The sequence below is a fragment of the Polistes fuscatus genome, unplaced genomic scaffold (assembly GCF_010416935.1).
Source record: "Polistes fuscatus isolate 324 unplaced genomic scaffold, CU_Pfus_HIC Scaffold12, whole genome shotgun sequence".
In the NCBI taxonomy this organism is placed as follows: domain Eukaryota; kingdom Metazoa; phylum Arthropoda; class Insecta; order Hymenoptera; family Vespidae; genus Polistes; species Polistes fuscatus.
This window is the reverse complement of record NW_025113020.1, coordinates 2679650-2695599: the sequence shown is the minus strand read 5'-3', so window position 1 is coordinate 2695599 and position 15950 is coordinate 2679650. Positions and strand designations below refer to the sequence as shown.

Genomic DNA, 15950 nt, shown 5'->3' with positions numbered 1-15950 from the left:
CAGCCATTTTCAATCCGCCATTTTCAGTCCGCCATTTTGTTTTTCAATAAAATAATATCAGATTCGTAATCAGACATCTCAAAAGAAAAAAAAACAAACCCTGACGCAGGGGTCCCAAACCTCGAGAAAGTGAATAAAAATTCAAAAAATCAAGTTTTTTATGGGACTTTTAACCATGGGGGTATATTTAATGAACCCCTAAGCGTAATTACAAATGTACTCGCTAATATACAGTATATTGCAACGTGAAATATTTTTTCAAACAAGCATAAAGTTACGAATCTTGCGAGTGCTCGCAATATTATTTTCTTGCACAAATATTTATTAAAAAAAAAAATTTTTTTCACATAAAAAATCTTTGATTTTGAATCCACTAATACGTTTTTCAAAAAAAAAATAATATATTCATAACCAGCAATCTCAAAACCCCCCGAATACTGACATTTGATAAAAATTCAATTAATTTGCAATGAAATATCAGCCATATTCAATCCGCCATTTTGTTTTTCAATAAAATAATATCAGATTCGTAATCAGACATCTCAAAAGAAAAAAAAACAAACCCTGACGCAGGGGTCCCAAACCTCGAGAAAGTGAATAAAAATTCAAAAAATCAAGTTTTTATGGGACTTTTAACCATGGGAGTATATTTAATGAACCCCTAAGCGTAATTACAAATGTACTCGCTAATATACAGTATATTGCAACGTGAAATATTTTTTCAAACAAGCATAAAGTTACGAATCTTGCGAGTGCTCGCAATATTATTTTCTTGCTCAAATATTTATTAAAAAAAAAAATTTTTTCACATAAAAAATCTTTGATTTTGAATCCACTAATACGTTTTTCAAAAAAAATAATATTAGATTCATAATTAGCAATCTCAGAAACCTCCGAATACTGACATTTGATAAAAATTCAATTAATTTGTAATGAAATATCAGCCATTTTCAATCCGCCATTTTCAGTCCGCCATTTTGTTTTTCAATAAAATAATATCAGATTCGTAATCAGACATCTCAAAAGAAAAAAAAAACAAACCCTGACGCAGGGGTCCCAAACCTCGAGAAAGTGAATAAAAATTCAAAAAATCAAGTTTTTTATGGGACTTTTAACCATGGGGGTATATTTAATGAACCCCTAAGCGTAATGTACTTGCTAACATACAGTTATTGCAACGTGAAATATTTTTTCAAACAAGCATAAAGTTACGAATCTTGCGAGTGCTCGCAATATTATTTTCTTGCACAAATATTTATTAAAAAAAAAAAATTTTTTCACATAAAAAATCTTTGATTTGAATCCACTAATACGTTTTTCAAAAAAATAATTAGATTCATAATCAGCAATCTCAAAACACCCCGAATACTGACATTTGATAAAAATTCAATTAATTTGCAATAAAATATCAGCCATTTTCCATCCGCCATTTTGTTCACAAAAAATCACACCAGATTCATAATCAGCGACCCAGAAAACTCTTCAAATACTAATTTGTTCAAGTCATTAAAATGATTTATATTATACAGAAAATGATAAAAATAAATGTTGTATACTTTTATTTTGTTGACTTATGTCAGTTCAATGTCGTAATTACTGGCAAATGTCGTCCTTGTTACTCCTGAACTCAACAATTAAAATAAGACAACTTTTTTTCGATTAGAAAAAAAGAAAAAAAACTATTTCTATGATAATCAATGTCAGAGATACTTATTATTCTATTTATATAAGAGTAACGTGAAAATAGAAATATTTGTTCAACATGTAGAAGAAGTTATCACGTGAAGTATTATGTTAGCGATGAATCATAAATCATAAAATTCTATTATTAATTATTTTCCGATGAATTCATACAGTAAACAACGAGGTATAATACGCTTCACGAATTTATCGTATAATTATACTGTCATTTTATTGTTACGCTGTGTCACTTACAGACAAATGCAATTTCCTCTATCTAATTTTTATTCATTACATTATTTTGCAAAAAGAAAAACAAGAAAAAATTGAACTATGACTTTCGTAGAAAAGTAGTCAAAGATTAAAAGTGATTATGTCAAGTAAATAAATATAGTTAGGTATATATCATTGATTATTATCCAACGTTACATAATTTATAGCTTACTTGCACATACTAATACGTCGACGTACACAATTATGTATAATATACATGGAGTGTCTCAAAAGGTTAGGATCAAACTTGTACCATATGTTAAAGAGGTTATGTATTATGAAGAAAGATCATATAAATTTATGTTCGAAAATGTTTTCAAAGATTTCTACAAAAGTATAAAATGATATCACGAAGAAAATCCACGTACTACAAAAATTTTGCATTTACAATATCAATTTTCAATAAATATATCAAATGAGAGTCATAAATGACAAATAAATATATTACAAATAAATCATTTTTCTTTACGAAAATGTGTGAAAGAAAAATAAAAGACTATCTTTGATAATGCACTCAAAATGCATTTAATATTTTTACGAAAGAAGAAATATTTGAAAAAGTTCAATAATCACATTACTTCAATTAATGGAACCTGCATTTTTATTGCAGAGACAGAAGACATTTTAAACATTTATTCTAACTATTAAAAACAATGAATGCACAGATATTTTGAACGCTTCTGATTCTTCGGTTAACCCAATTTCGAAAATACATTTATACGAATTTTCTTGACCTATATAACCTTATTAACACGTGGTTTAAATTTGATCCTGACTTTTTTGGACACTCTATATATGCATGTGTGTATCTATATAAAATCGTAAAGATAGTGTATAATAATTGCAATAGGAGAAATAATTTCTAGTTCTCACGTTACTACTCTGTATATAATATGTAATAATTCATCGCTTATTCATGATATACCGGGTGAAACATTAAAAAGTAAGTCGACGCGGAATAATTCATTTATTTTTGATTTTATGAAATAAATGTTTAACACAAAATGACAATACTTCAAGGAACGTATCCGATGGTGAAAATTATTTTGTCCGAAGATTATATTTTTTTATGAGATTTCAAGGTCATCGGTATTTCTTTTAAAATAAAACCCTACCTATTTTTTTCGCATGAGATATCATATCTTTTTTATAATATTTGAGGTTACAACAAAATTTGGAGAAAAGAATGAATGGTCGATGTAAAGTATATATAGGGTGTTCTTTATTTATTGTTTATCGAACTGAAAAATTATACATTTTTTTAAGTACAGATATTTGAAATGGCGACCCATCGTGGGCCACGTAACCTTTGTATAAAACACCGTGACTGAAAATTCAAATCTCGAAATGAAAAATAAAGTATAGTAATTCGATTAATAAACAAACAGTATAATTTATTTGTTTTTAATTGATTTTTGAAAGGAAATAAAATGACTTTTGGGATTATTTTTATACATTAACATATTATTACAATAATTCGTTCATAAATGTAATAATATACGTATAAATGTGATTACATTTGAACGTAAAATTAATATACACCATTAGATGTGCATTTAAAAATATATAATGTAACTTTGTTGCTAACATTTCTTCTTTCATACGATCGAAAGAAAATAGAGTTATTTAAGTATCTTATTTAAAATGTACCACCCTATATGTATTATCGACCATCTATAGGCATTGGAGTGACTTATTATCGTCCGATGTGACATCATGTGTAATTCCGTGTATTTATCTCATCGTTTTTCGTTTCCTCGTTTCTTGTTACTCGTCTATTGTTACTTTTTATCCATAAATATTTGTTTATATTTTATTATAAGCATAATTTATAACAATTGTTAGTTTTGTCTTCAACTAAATTTTAATTCGGAATAATAAAATTAAAACAACATAAGTTGTTGGAAAAATTCGTGCCTGTTTAAACAAATTGAATTTTTTTTATTATTAATTTATTTTATTAAATAAAATCAAAATGAAAATAAATCGAATTATTAAATTGCATTATCACCCTGTATATCAATATATGTATATCAAATAAAAATATAATATCAAATACACAGATCAATCAAAATGTTGTTAAAGAATAATATTTTCTTAAAACGGCACAACAACAAAATACTTCCGGGTATCATAATACTAAACACACACGTACAATTAGTATACAGGATGATTCTAAAAACTGGGACGGGTTATGACTGTATTTTAAGTAAAAAATAGAAAAAGAAATTATAGAGGAAAAAATAATATGGCATAGTACACGTCCTAACATCTTGTTTTCTTATTTTTTATTTAGATTCACCGATGCACCCACACAAGTGTAATTGCACTTTGTTCCTTAATGCAACCTAATTTTTCTTTTTTTTTTTTGGGTTTTTAAACTAATCGATTTCTTTTTTTATACTATATATGTTAGTAATAACTCCAAGTTATTGAAATATCGTGATTATTTATGACTCATATCATTTATGTTCATTTTTTAATGATAAAAATAATTACGATTATTATTCATCAATATTAATGTTGTATATACAATTATTTAATTGTTAAAGAAAATATAATATATTTTACAGATAAAAAGAAAGTATTTATATTAAAATTGATAATATTTGTAAATTTTTTATTTATTTGAAAATTATTCATTTGAAAAATTACAAAAATAAAATACCCAATGCATCGAACCCTGATTACTCGGTCGGTAACAAGTACGTTACTACCTTACCAATTGAGACACTTGATAAATTACCAAACTTACAAAAATTTGAACAGACCATAACTTTGAAGGATTTTTTCACAAAATTAGCTAGTTATTTAGCTTATTTTTTATAATAGAGTAACACCCCTTAAAGTATACTATTAATATATCAAATCTCATCCCAAACTGTATTTCCCAATTGGGTTCCATAAATATATTCCTCTCTTTCATTGTTATACATAATATTATTTATTTTTTAATAAATCTAACGTCAATCAAGTGTACAAATAATTTTGAATAATTTTTTCGAAAGATTCTCTAATTGCAAATAAAAAATTTAAATTATTTTCTATTACCTATCTTACAATGCAATAAATATATTTTTACTTCATAGTAATAATCATCTTATTTCATTCATATTTTCGAGTTTATTAATACCTAATGTTAATAATTTTGATGATTGTTTAAAAACGTTACTTTACTATATAAAAAAAAGAAAACAAAAAAATCTCAACTAAATGTCAATTAATTAAGAAGTTAGTCATATATTGATATCTATTATTCAACTGCAATATTTTTTAATGGAATGAAATATCGAGTTACATCGATTTGTACTCGTTCGAAGAAAAAGTATTGGAACATACACGCACACAAGTATATTTGTAATTGTGTTCATGTAACTGATCTATCTATATACAAATTGCGTGTTTCGTTATTGTACACGATACGTATTGGCTTCATGAGAGCTGTTCTGTAAAAGTTAACCTTTTAAATGGTACAGGTCATTGCAAATTTCCGATTAAGAATTTTCAAGCTACGAGGATGACGTATTCCTTTCATATCTGAAAGTGCCAAGAAAGAACGATTAATTTCTTTTATGTTTTAAAATATTTTTCCCAGTTTCCGTTGATTAGATTAGAACTGACCACTTACGATTTACCCACAAGCAGGAGTGCTTAACAATGGACTTTTATATAACTTTTAAAATATCATACTCTTTTTTTTTCCAATTCCTCTTTCCATCTATCTTTTTTTAATCATAAAATGTATCATCAAATTTCTGGAAAATAATATTTTTCTAAATATAAATTATCAGGTCGCACACACACACAATCCAAAAATTCGTGTGCATTACACTATTTACAAATTTCGTAAAAATGTGCACGAACTTTTGAACTAACCTGACATATTATACTCATATATCTGTATTTTGTTCATTTCCTTTCCAACTGTCATAATCAATCGTCAAATTGATTATCAAATTTCTGGAAACTAATAATATTGTTTAGATATAAATTATACAAATTATATATTATATCAATATTACAAAATCACATAATTAGTCGCGTTCTAGCCTTCATATATCCTTGATCAGGATATGTCAACATCAAATTTCAATCCAACATGACAAATGGTAACTTCTCCAAGACATGTAACTATCCCTATGAACAAAAGACCAGAAACAGTATTTCCAACTGCTAACAGGTTTTCAGTTTTAAATTCAAAAATGAAGATCTCCAAAAATTTCTAAAGAACTTAGCTCTTGCAGTGAAAAATCCCACCATCCACTAAGTGAATGGGTCAGAAGATCAAAAGATACATCAAATCTTTCTGCCAAACACCTAGCAGATGTATTTAAACCATTTCCCACCACTTCACTCTTTGAAGAAGAAATCACAAATTTCCTGAACGCCCCATATCAAATGTCTCAACAAATTAAACCCTTTACTACGATGGAGATCAAATTAACAATCGCTACAAACGTAAATCTAAAAAAGAATCCAGGTTAGGATTTAATTAACGGGAAAATAATCAAAGAACTGCCAAAGAAAGGGATCGCGTTAATTACTTCAATGTTCAACACCATTTTAGGTTACTATCCAACTTTCTAGAAAGTAGCTGTAATAACCCTCATTCATAAGCCAGAAAAATCAGCACATGAAGTTACGTCATATCGATCAATCAATCTTATCTACATTGTTGAAATTATTTGAACAAAAAATGTTAATTAATCGTCCCTTCGAAACACTAGATACCCCAACATTCCCTGAGCATCAATTTGGGTTTCGGAAAACGTCATTTCACCATTGAGTAAATTCATCGTGTAATTCGTCATATATCTCAAAATCTTGAACAGAAAAAATACTGTTAAGCAGTATTTCTGGATATTAAACAAACTTTTGATAAAGTATGGCATACTGGACTATTGTATAAACTCAAAAAAACACTACCATATCCTTTCAACATAATCCAAGTGAAGTATTTAAACCAATTCATCCTAACTTTTCCAATCTTATCCAGTGTCCCACAAAACAGTGTACCAGGGCCATTATTATAAACAATTTACACGGCAGATTTAGCCATCTCAGATGAGAGATAACCACGGTTATATTTGCGGATGAAACAACTCTGTTAGCATCGAACAGAATCAAAATGAGACTGAAATTCTCCAACGTCATCTGCACGTGCTAGAAAGATGATGCCAAAAGTGGCGAATCAACATTAATGAAAATAAATCAGCGCATATAGCCTTCACGTTGCGTAAGCGCACATGTCCTCCTGTTACCACAAATGGAGCAGTTATACCAACCAAAGATTCGGTCAAATACTTAGGTATGGTATTGGATAAAAGACTGACATGGAGACAACACATCCAATTCAAGACAATCTACTTAAAGGAGAGAATCAGATAGCTGGCTTAGATATATTGGCTTATTGGGAGAACATCTAAGCTTATTAGTCTGGAAAACAAACTTCTTATACGCAAAGCAATTTTGAAGCCTACATGGGAATATGGAATTCAACTATGGGGAACCGCTGATAACTCAAATATTGAAATTCTTCAAAGATTTCAATCAAAAACCTTGAGGAACATCTGCGATGTCCCATGATATTTAACAAACGGAAGAATTCGCAAGGACTTAAGAATTTTTATAGTAAAGGAAGAAATTGCAAACTTTAGTGAACGCTACAGCTTCCGCTTAACCAAACATCCAAACCGGTTAGCAAAAATTTACTGGAAAGTACTAATTTAGTACGTAGACTAAAAAGATTCTACCCTTCTGATCTAGAAACAAGATTTGGCTAATTAATAATTTTGTATTCTAATAGAGTTGTGTATGTTTACACTTATTATTGTAATGATGTTTTTATTTACAATTCATGTTAATGTATTAGGTCAGCATAAATTACTTGTAATTCTCGTTGAGAATTAATTGTATTTTCTTCTATTAATAAAAAAAAACAAAAAAGAAAAATATATATATATATATATATATATATATATAATTGTTTTCTAAACATTAAAAAAATTAAGTTATAAAAATTAAATTAAAATAAACCATGTAATTAATTATCAAATTTTTGAAAACTAATTTTTTTTTTAGATATAAATTATCAATTTATATAAGTAAACTATCAATTTTATATATTTTAATTGCTTTCTAAACATCAAAGAAATTAAAACTTTTGAAAACTAATATTTTAATGAATATAAATTATACTGTAAATTTAACAACACACCATCATTATTTTTTAAACACGAACAAAATTTGATTACTATAATAACAATTATTATTAACCTTCTATACCAGGATATCTAATCTTTTAGCTAACTCTAAATCAGTTTATACATTAGAAATAAATAAACATTAGGATTAACAATAAGATAAATATATTTTGAAAATATCAATATATTATTTCATTTATTATTTCATTTTTAATACATCCTTCATTTTGTTGTTTTAAAACAAAAGTTATTAAAACAAAATAGATCGTACATAAATCACAATCGTTAAAATACCATTGAAAAAAATAAAAAAGTAAAAAATATAATAATATAGTATGCGTGTATAAGACTCGTTTTCTTTAAAAAAAAAAAGAAAAAAAAATTACAGCAAGAAACTTCAGATACAATTAAGTACTAATTATAGACGAAACTACGGTAGTCACGTTTACATAAATTCTTTTTGTATATAAAACCAATTAACCGTTCTCTACCCTCCCCCTTTTCCCCGTCCCAGCTCCTAATAACATAGTTTTCAATTCTGTATAAATAGAAAATAGAAAACATATTATGATTTTTATTGTATATTATATAATGCGAGTAGTAAGATCGTGCTGCGTGCTATTCACAAAAAGTTTAACGATCATGCATTATCTGATGTCAACTGGTTCTTCGATTTACGCGCTTTTAAAAGACGTGAGGGGAAAGAAATAGTAGGAGGGAGAGAGGGGAGGTATGAGAGATGAACGAAGGTGTCTCACACACACACACAACGTTTACACCTATTTACAAACGTACACACCACGATCAAATCAAGAGAAGTGGGTGTGGGGGTGGGGGTACAATAATCCCCTAACGTGTTTTTAGTTCATTTTTCTTCCGCACCGATCGCTCGAGTCATCCACGTTCACGCCGATTCTTAACTAGAGAGTTCGTTTACAGAGTTATATACACATGCTTAACGTAAAACTCGTATTCGCATTGACGACGATTGCAAAGAAGTAAAAAAAAAGAAGGAAAGGAAAAAAGGAACGGGAAAAACAAACCAAAAGAAACGGGAAAAAGGAAGGAGAGGAGAGGGAGAGGCAAGGGGGAAGAAGGAAGGGCGGTGATGACAACGTCCGCAAACAATTTCTGCGCTAAAAAAACAACTATCTGTTGCTCGGAAAAGAAAAAAAATGAAATTAGAAAAGAAAATAAAGCAACTTCGAAGGAGTGGTAATAATGATAACGGTGTTTGAGAGGAAAGTAATGGTGGAGTAAGGGGTAAGGAGAATAAAAGGTGGTGAAGGGGGAGGTGGAGTGAGGAAAGTAGGAGAACTCGTTGACGGATAACCGTTGGGCGGTACGGATGTTGTTTCGAATGTTTACGAATGTTGTTTGGTTAAATGTAAATCTAGTTACTCATAGTTCCGCAAGTTTTGATATCGTATTTGAGATATGAATGAAGTATTCCAGCTGTCAAAGAAAAGTATCGAGATGTAAGAAAATATTCATAATGATTGTAGTACGTTGGAATGTCACGATGTTACGTGTACAAATCTTCAAGCGAGGAAAAGTAATTGTAACGTAATTTTTAATTGTATAAACAAAAGATATCAAATGAAACATTAAATATGTCGTATATATTTATGAACGAGGTTTTCGTTGTGAATATTTGTTAAGGGGATAATTAATGATATAAAATATTGAATGGTAATACTGTGTTATTTGAGATTGAGAAATACGAACATACGGATTCTGATTCTAATGAAAAGTTAAGAAAAAGTATTATGGAATTTATTTTTAGTCTAAGTTTGTTAAGCGTTTAATGTTTAATATTAATGTTAGTCGTGTAATGAGATGTTTACTCACCAAGAATTGCTATCAGTGGTCAATGATTGTAAAACTTTTCGACGAAATGACGGGGACGACATAACCCGCACACGAAAGTAAACCAGCCATGTTGTTTACTGCTCGGTGAAGGCTCTCTTACCAACGATGCCCTCTTCCGTCACAAGCCCTTTTAAGCATTGAAATTGACCGACCCTGCTGCCACCTGTTGGATCAAAGAAATAACACACTGTACACTTTCTCTTTCAGATTTACTCTGTTGGTATACGACTAACAAATTGGACAATTCATGACTTTGTATTTTCAGTTGTTTAAAATATCGCGATGGTTATTGTTTTTAGAAATAAATTATTTATTAATTTTGATAAATATGTAAAATTTATTTTTTACACTTCACACAAATTTACACTTACTTTACAAAGTAAATCTTTCAGATTTACTCATTTGATATACGACTACGAAAAATTTCGAATATATTATGACTTCATATTTCGATTATTTAAAAATTTGCGAGGGTTATTGTTTTTTGGAAATAGATTATTTATTAATTTTCATATATAAACGTATTTAGTTTATTTTATACTTTACATTTTCCCTTTTAGATTTACTTTTTTGATATAAAATTAACAAATCGTGACCACTGACGTGAATTCACATTTAAAACTCTATTCCTGGTTGCCACTGACGTGCATTCACGTTCTGCTATTTATAAACGAATGCTAAAAATCTTGAGAAAAAACATTTTATTTTAATTTCAATTTTTTTTTTATTGAAAATTTTATTTTTCATCTTTGTAGAATTCCACAATACATATAATATTATATAATACTAAATAAATTAGATAAAATAATATCAAGTGGTCTATTATCTACTTTAGCAGCAAATATCATATACAAATTATGAAAATCTTTTTATTTTAAATAACACATATTTACAACGTTGATATTTCAAAAGATATTTTATAATTTTGAAAAATTTATGAGTTTACTTTTTAACATTTTCAGTGAAATTATGAACAGAGATCGTTACTTTTTCATTATTGAAAATGTTGCATTTTACGGATAAAGTCGGTCACACTACTGATCGTTTCTGCACAATAAATGAAGTCAAGGAAACTGTCGTTTCTGTCGTTTAAACAGTGTATTCTTTCGAAAAGAATTAGGTTTGGAATAAAGTCATTTCTTCTTTATAATTGCAAAACAGGTTATGTACAAGATATAATCATTTATTGTGATTCTAACTGTAGCTATCGAATACCAATATATTGGAAAGCTAGGGAACATTGTAATGCAACATTTTCTAAAAAAAGGCTATATTGTTTATCTGGACAACTAGTATTCCAATCCCACATTATTTAACCTACTTCACGAAAATGTTACGAACACTTGTGGCACCGTGCAACGAAGACGGAACGAAATATTTAATTGTAAAATTACTGATAAATTGAACAAAGTAGAGAGAGGCAATGTTTTACTTATTTAAAAATCTATTGGCAATGTAGTGGTCTGATAGAAAAAAATTTTATATGCTTTTTATTATCTATACAGCAGAATTTGCAGAAGTATCTCAAAAGTCAAGAAAAAATGTACTTATTTCAAAACCGAAATAATAGACTATAATTCTTCAATAAATACAATAGATAAATTCGACATGTTTATAAAATTTCCGTGTAAAACGTTTTTTGTCTGTATAAGCACACCACAAAAAAATAATTCTCAATGACGAAATTTCACTTACAGTTGTTCAAGGAAATATTACAAAAAATACCATAAGAATCATCAATATCATCGGCAATATCACGCAAATATTTTCCTTCGATGTACAATTATCGATATACCCGATCAAAAATCGAAAACGAAGATGTGTTGTATGTGCAAAGAATACAGAAGTACATAAAAGCTTAAAAATCCTCTTTTTTATCTACCCAGACTTCGGGTGATAAAAATTTCATCGAAAAGAATGTCACATCGAAATTATTTAATATTCAATAAGAATGTAATGTTTAAACCAGTACATATGTGTTAAAACAAGCTGAAATATAAAGAGAGTGCATTAGAGTATTAAAATAATTGTTAATTATTTGATAGAAGTGTCTATTATTGTCTAAAAACTCGGAATATATGTTCGGGGCACCGTCCTCTTCGAAATTCTCCTTCAGACTGGGCATTTATCCTCTATGTAAATTCTTTTATTAAATATTGTTTATATGACTTTCCGAATGTTGCGCATGTGTATAAAGGGAATAACGCACCTAATTACCAAAATTTAAAATTATAACGTTCTGATTTTAGTATTTTACCCTCGAATTCATCACTGCGCAGGAGCGGTTAAATAATTACATAAAAATGATAAAAATGATAAAATCAGAACGTTATAATCTTAAATTTTATTAATTAGATGCATTATTCTCTTTTTACACATGCGCAACGTTCGGAAAGTCATATAAACAACATTTAATAAAAGTACTTTGATAGATGACAACGTGCCAGTTTGAAGGAGAATTTCGAAGAGGACGGTGCTCCGAACATATATTCCGAGTTTTTAGACAATAATAGACACTTCTATCGATTATTTAATAATTATTTTAATACTGTAATGCACTCTACTTATAATTCAAATTATTTAAACACATATATATTGTTTTAAACATTACGTACTTATTAACATACTTTAAATATTAAATAATTTCGATGTGATATTCTTTTTGATGAAAATTTTAGCCTCTAAGACATCAATGCGCAGAAACGTTGAAACAAATTTATTTTTGTTGAAACAATTACATAAATAATGAAAGAATATAAAATGAGAACGTTATAATCTAAAATTTTATTAAGTAGATTATTTTCTTTTATACACATGCGCAACATTCGGAAAGTCATATAAACAACATTTAATAAAACCACTTTCATAGAGGACAATGACTCAGTTCAACGGTGGATTTCGAAGGGGACGGTACATAAATCATATATTCCGAGCTTTTAAACAATAGTAGACACTTCTATCGATTATTTTAATTCTCTAATACACTCTTCTTATATTTCAGTTTGTTTTAACAGATATATATCGATTGAAATATTACATTACCTATTAACGTATTTTAAATAGAAAATAATGTTGATATATTTTTCTTTTATGTTTTTAAATGACTTTTTTTAACTTAATTTTAGATCCTATACAGCGAGCTTTTATACAACAATAGACACTTCTATCGATTAATTAACAATTATTTTAATAATCTAATGCACTCTACTTACATTACAGCTAAATTTTACCCTTGAAGTCGTCACTGTGCAGGAGCGTTAAAATAATTCCTTAAAAATGAAGATATTCGTCGTACAGACACACGAAACATAAATTTTTTCGACATACACTGCATTTTATGAATGCAGACTTCTCACGCGTACACGTGTATTTTAAATCGTTAGATTTAACAACAAACCTTGGAAGTTTTTTTCTATTTAAACGCCTTAAAAGACTAATTTTTAAAATATATGTATAAATGCATTTCTGAAGGCACATACATGTGTTTATACACTAACAATTAAATATAATTATTTAAAATCCTATTATATAATATATAACAATATATATAACAATATTGTTCTCAATAACAATTATCACTTTTTTTTTATCTCATTATTGAAAACATTTAGTGTACAAAAAAAATTCGTATGTCTTAAAATTTATATTCACTCTAGCTTAAAAAGTTTTCAATTAATCATTTTGAAATTTGGTTTGATTTTTCTCTATATAAATGCGCTCTATTTGAACTAAAATTCTAAACAGTATCTTTGTTTAATGTATTTTTTTATTGTAAAAAAAGATACGAAAAAATGGCAAAAAATCATGTTTTATGTTCACACCCATCTAAAAATTCTAATAATCAATTTTTTTGAGGAAAGTGTAGTTCATATGGAAGAGACACATATAAAAAAAGAAAATTCTTTGTGTGATTAAGTTCTGATAAAAATTGCGGTTTCCAGAATGTACACAAACTGCTCGGTCAAGTGGAGACCTGCAATGCGCGGCAGCTGATATCTCCGCTACTTTTCGAGGAAAATCTTAAAAAATTTTGAAATATATTCTAAAATATATGTGTAAAATGACCTTATAATATTAATAAATAACATAAATTTTTAATACGTTAAAAAAATTTATGAAAATCACAATGAATACATCACGTTTTATACATATTTCCCCTAATAATATTTCAAAATTCTGATATTCACTTCCTGATATATTCTTTTCTTTATTTCTGGCACGCAACTGAAGCCAGCCTCGCACACACACATATAATACTATATTGAACAAATGATACTAAATTGAATAAAAAATGAAACAACAGTTTTAACAATAAAGTTATCTGAACAAAATTATCACCGATATCTTATACTGAAAAAACAAATGAAAGCAGACATTCGGTGTGTCGATTTATCTCTTTTTCCTATCTCTCATTACTTACTAGCAACTACGTAAAAATATATTTTAATTGTTAATATATAATAATATGTAATAATATATAATAATTTTTTTAATTGTGTATAATCCAAAAATAAATCTTTGAACATTTTCGATATCTTACAGGTATACTGTTTAAGGATAGAATTACAGCTTTTTTGTTTACTTCAATTCTTTTTAACTTTGGCTAATGTAATATTTCAAGTAGAACTTCTTTGTTTATAATCGATGAAATAACTACACTGGTTTAGAATAATTTTTATTCTCTTAAAAGATGTTACAATAATGTGATATTATTTCATTTACAGTAGGAGAAGAATAAACAAAATCAAAGCAGTAAGAAGTTAACGTTGGTATATATTCAAATTCGAAATGTTAAAGTATTTATTATTCTCAGTTAAATTGATATATATCTTTATCAAGGACATATATTAGACAATAATTATTTACCTCTTGCCTTTCCTATCACTAAATAGTTAAATTTAAGTAGATAGTTGATCAACATCTGTTAAATAGTTAAGATATAAGTTAACATTTTTTTAATTCTATTATTATTAATATTATAAAAGTGTTAATATAATTACTTATATTTTATACGACACTACAATCCTTCATTAATAGATAACCATAAAATAAGTATTTATTTTAACTATTAAAATTCTTGAAGAAAACAAAGGTTTTCTACATTCATTACAAAAAGGACAAATTGTTCATTAGAGACAGTGAAACAAAGGACTTTCAAACGAACATTTGACAAATTATCCAATTACTTGTTATAAGAAATAAAAAGCTTTTATTTGTTTTGGAAATAATGAGCAAAATAAATACAATAGAGAATTTATTAACTAGAGCTTCTGATTTATTATGGAAGTTTGATTCGAAATGGATGGAATTTCTTCAATGGCTTAATAACTTCGAGTTTATTGCTGATTTACTTTACGTAACAGATGATCAAAAAGTTGAATTTTTATTAAATATGGTTCAACCATTTGTTCTTGTCAAGATTCAAAATCAAGTTGCTCCTTATGATCCTTTTAGCTTATCATACGAATTGCTTATTTCTGTGTTAGAAAAAATGTTTTCTCGTCTTTACGGAGAATCAGCATTTAAATTTCGTTTTGATCATCGAGATCAAATATATGGTGAATCTGTAAAACACTATGCATTAGCCTTAGAAAAACTTCTTAATCAAAGCAATTGGAAAATTAATACAAAAGAAAAGTTACTCGAACGATTTATAAAAGGATTAAGAAACAATCAAGCTCACAGTGAAATTATAAAACAAAACCAAAATCTAACATTCGATAAAGCAATAAACATAGCTCAAACGTTTGAGGATAAAGAATGGATATTGTTTTTTAAAAACATGCAGATTGACTAATTATAAATAATAAACAACTAAACAATAATGATATACAAGTCAGAAAAGTAAAATTTTTTCAGTCATTCTTATATTGGTAGTTTTGAAACAATTAATTTTTTAAATATTCTTAGTTAATCGAGGAA

At 27.7% G+C, this 15950-nt stretch overlaps 2 long non-coding RNA genes across 5 annotated transcripts in view; both read right to left on the bottom strand.

Moving 5' to 3' along the window:
* Positions 1 to 10154, bottom strand: part of LOC122513238 — a 44962-nt gene extending 34808 nt beyond the window's left edge. The window contains exon 1 of the long non-coding RNA XR_006302706.1: positions 10008 to 10154. This is a non-coding gene — a long non-coding RNA (uncharacterized LOC122513238). The remainder of the gene's footprint in view (positions 1 to 10007) is intronic.
* On the bottom strand, positions 5057 to 7545 carry LOC122513237. Of its 4 annotated transcripts, none has more exons than XR_006302704.1 (6): positions 6880 to 7545; positions 6498 to 6776; positions 5976 to 6417; positions 5830 to 5920; positions 5582 to 5708; positions 5057 to 5490 (listed from the first exon to the last, which is right to left on the bottom strand). It is a non-coding gene; the product is annotated as an uncharacterized LOC122513237 (long non-coding RNA). The 4 variants fall into 4 exon arrangements; XR_006302702.1 differs by having other exon boundaries at positions 5984 to 6417; XR_006302703.1 differs by having other exon boundaries at positions 5575 to 5708; positions 5830 to 6417.
* Positions 10155 to 15950: the final 5796 nt, after the last annotated feature.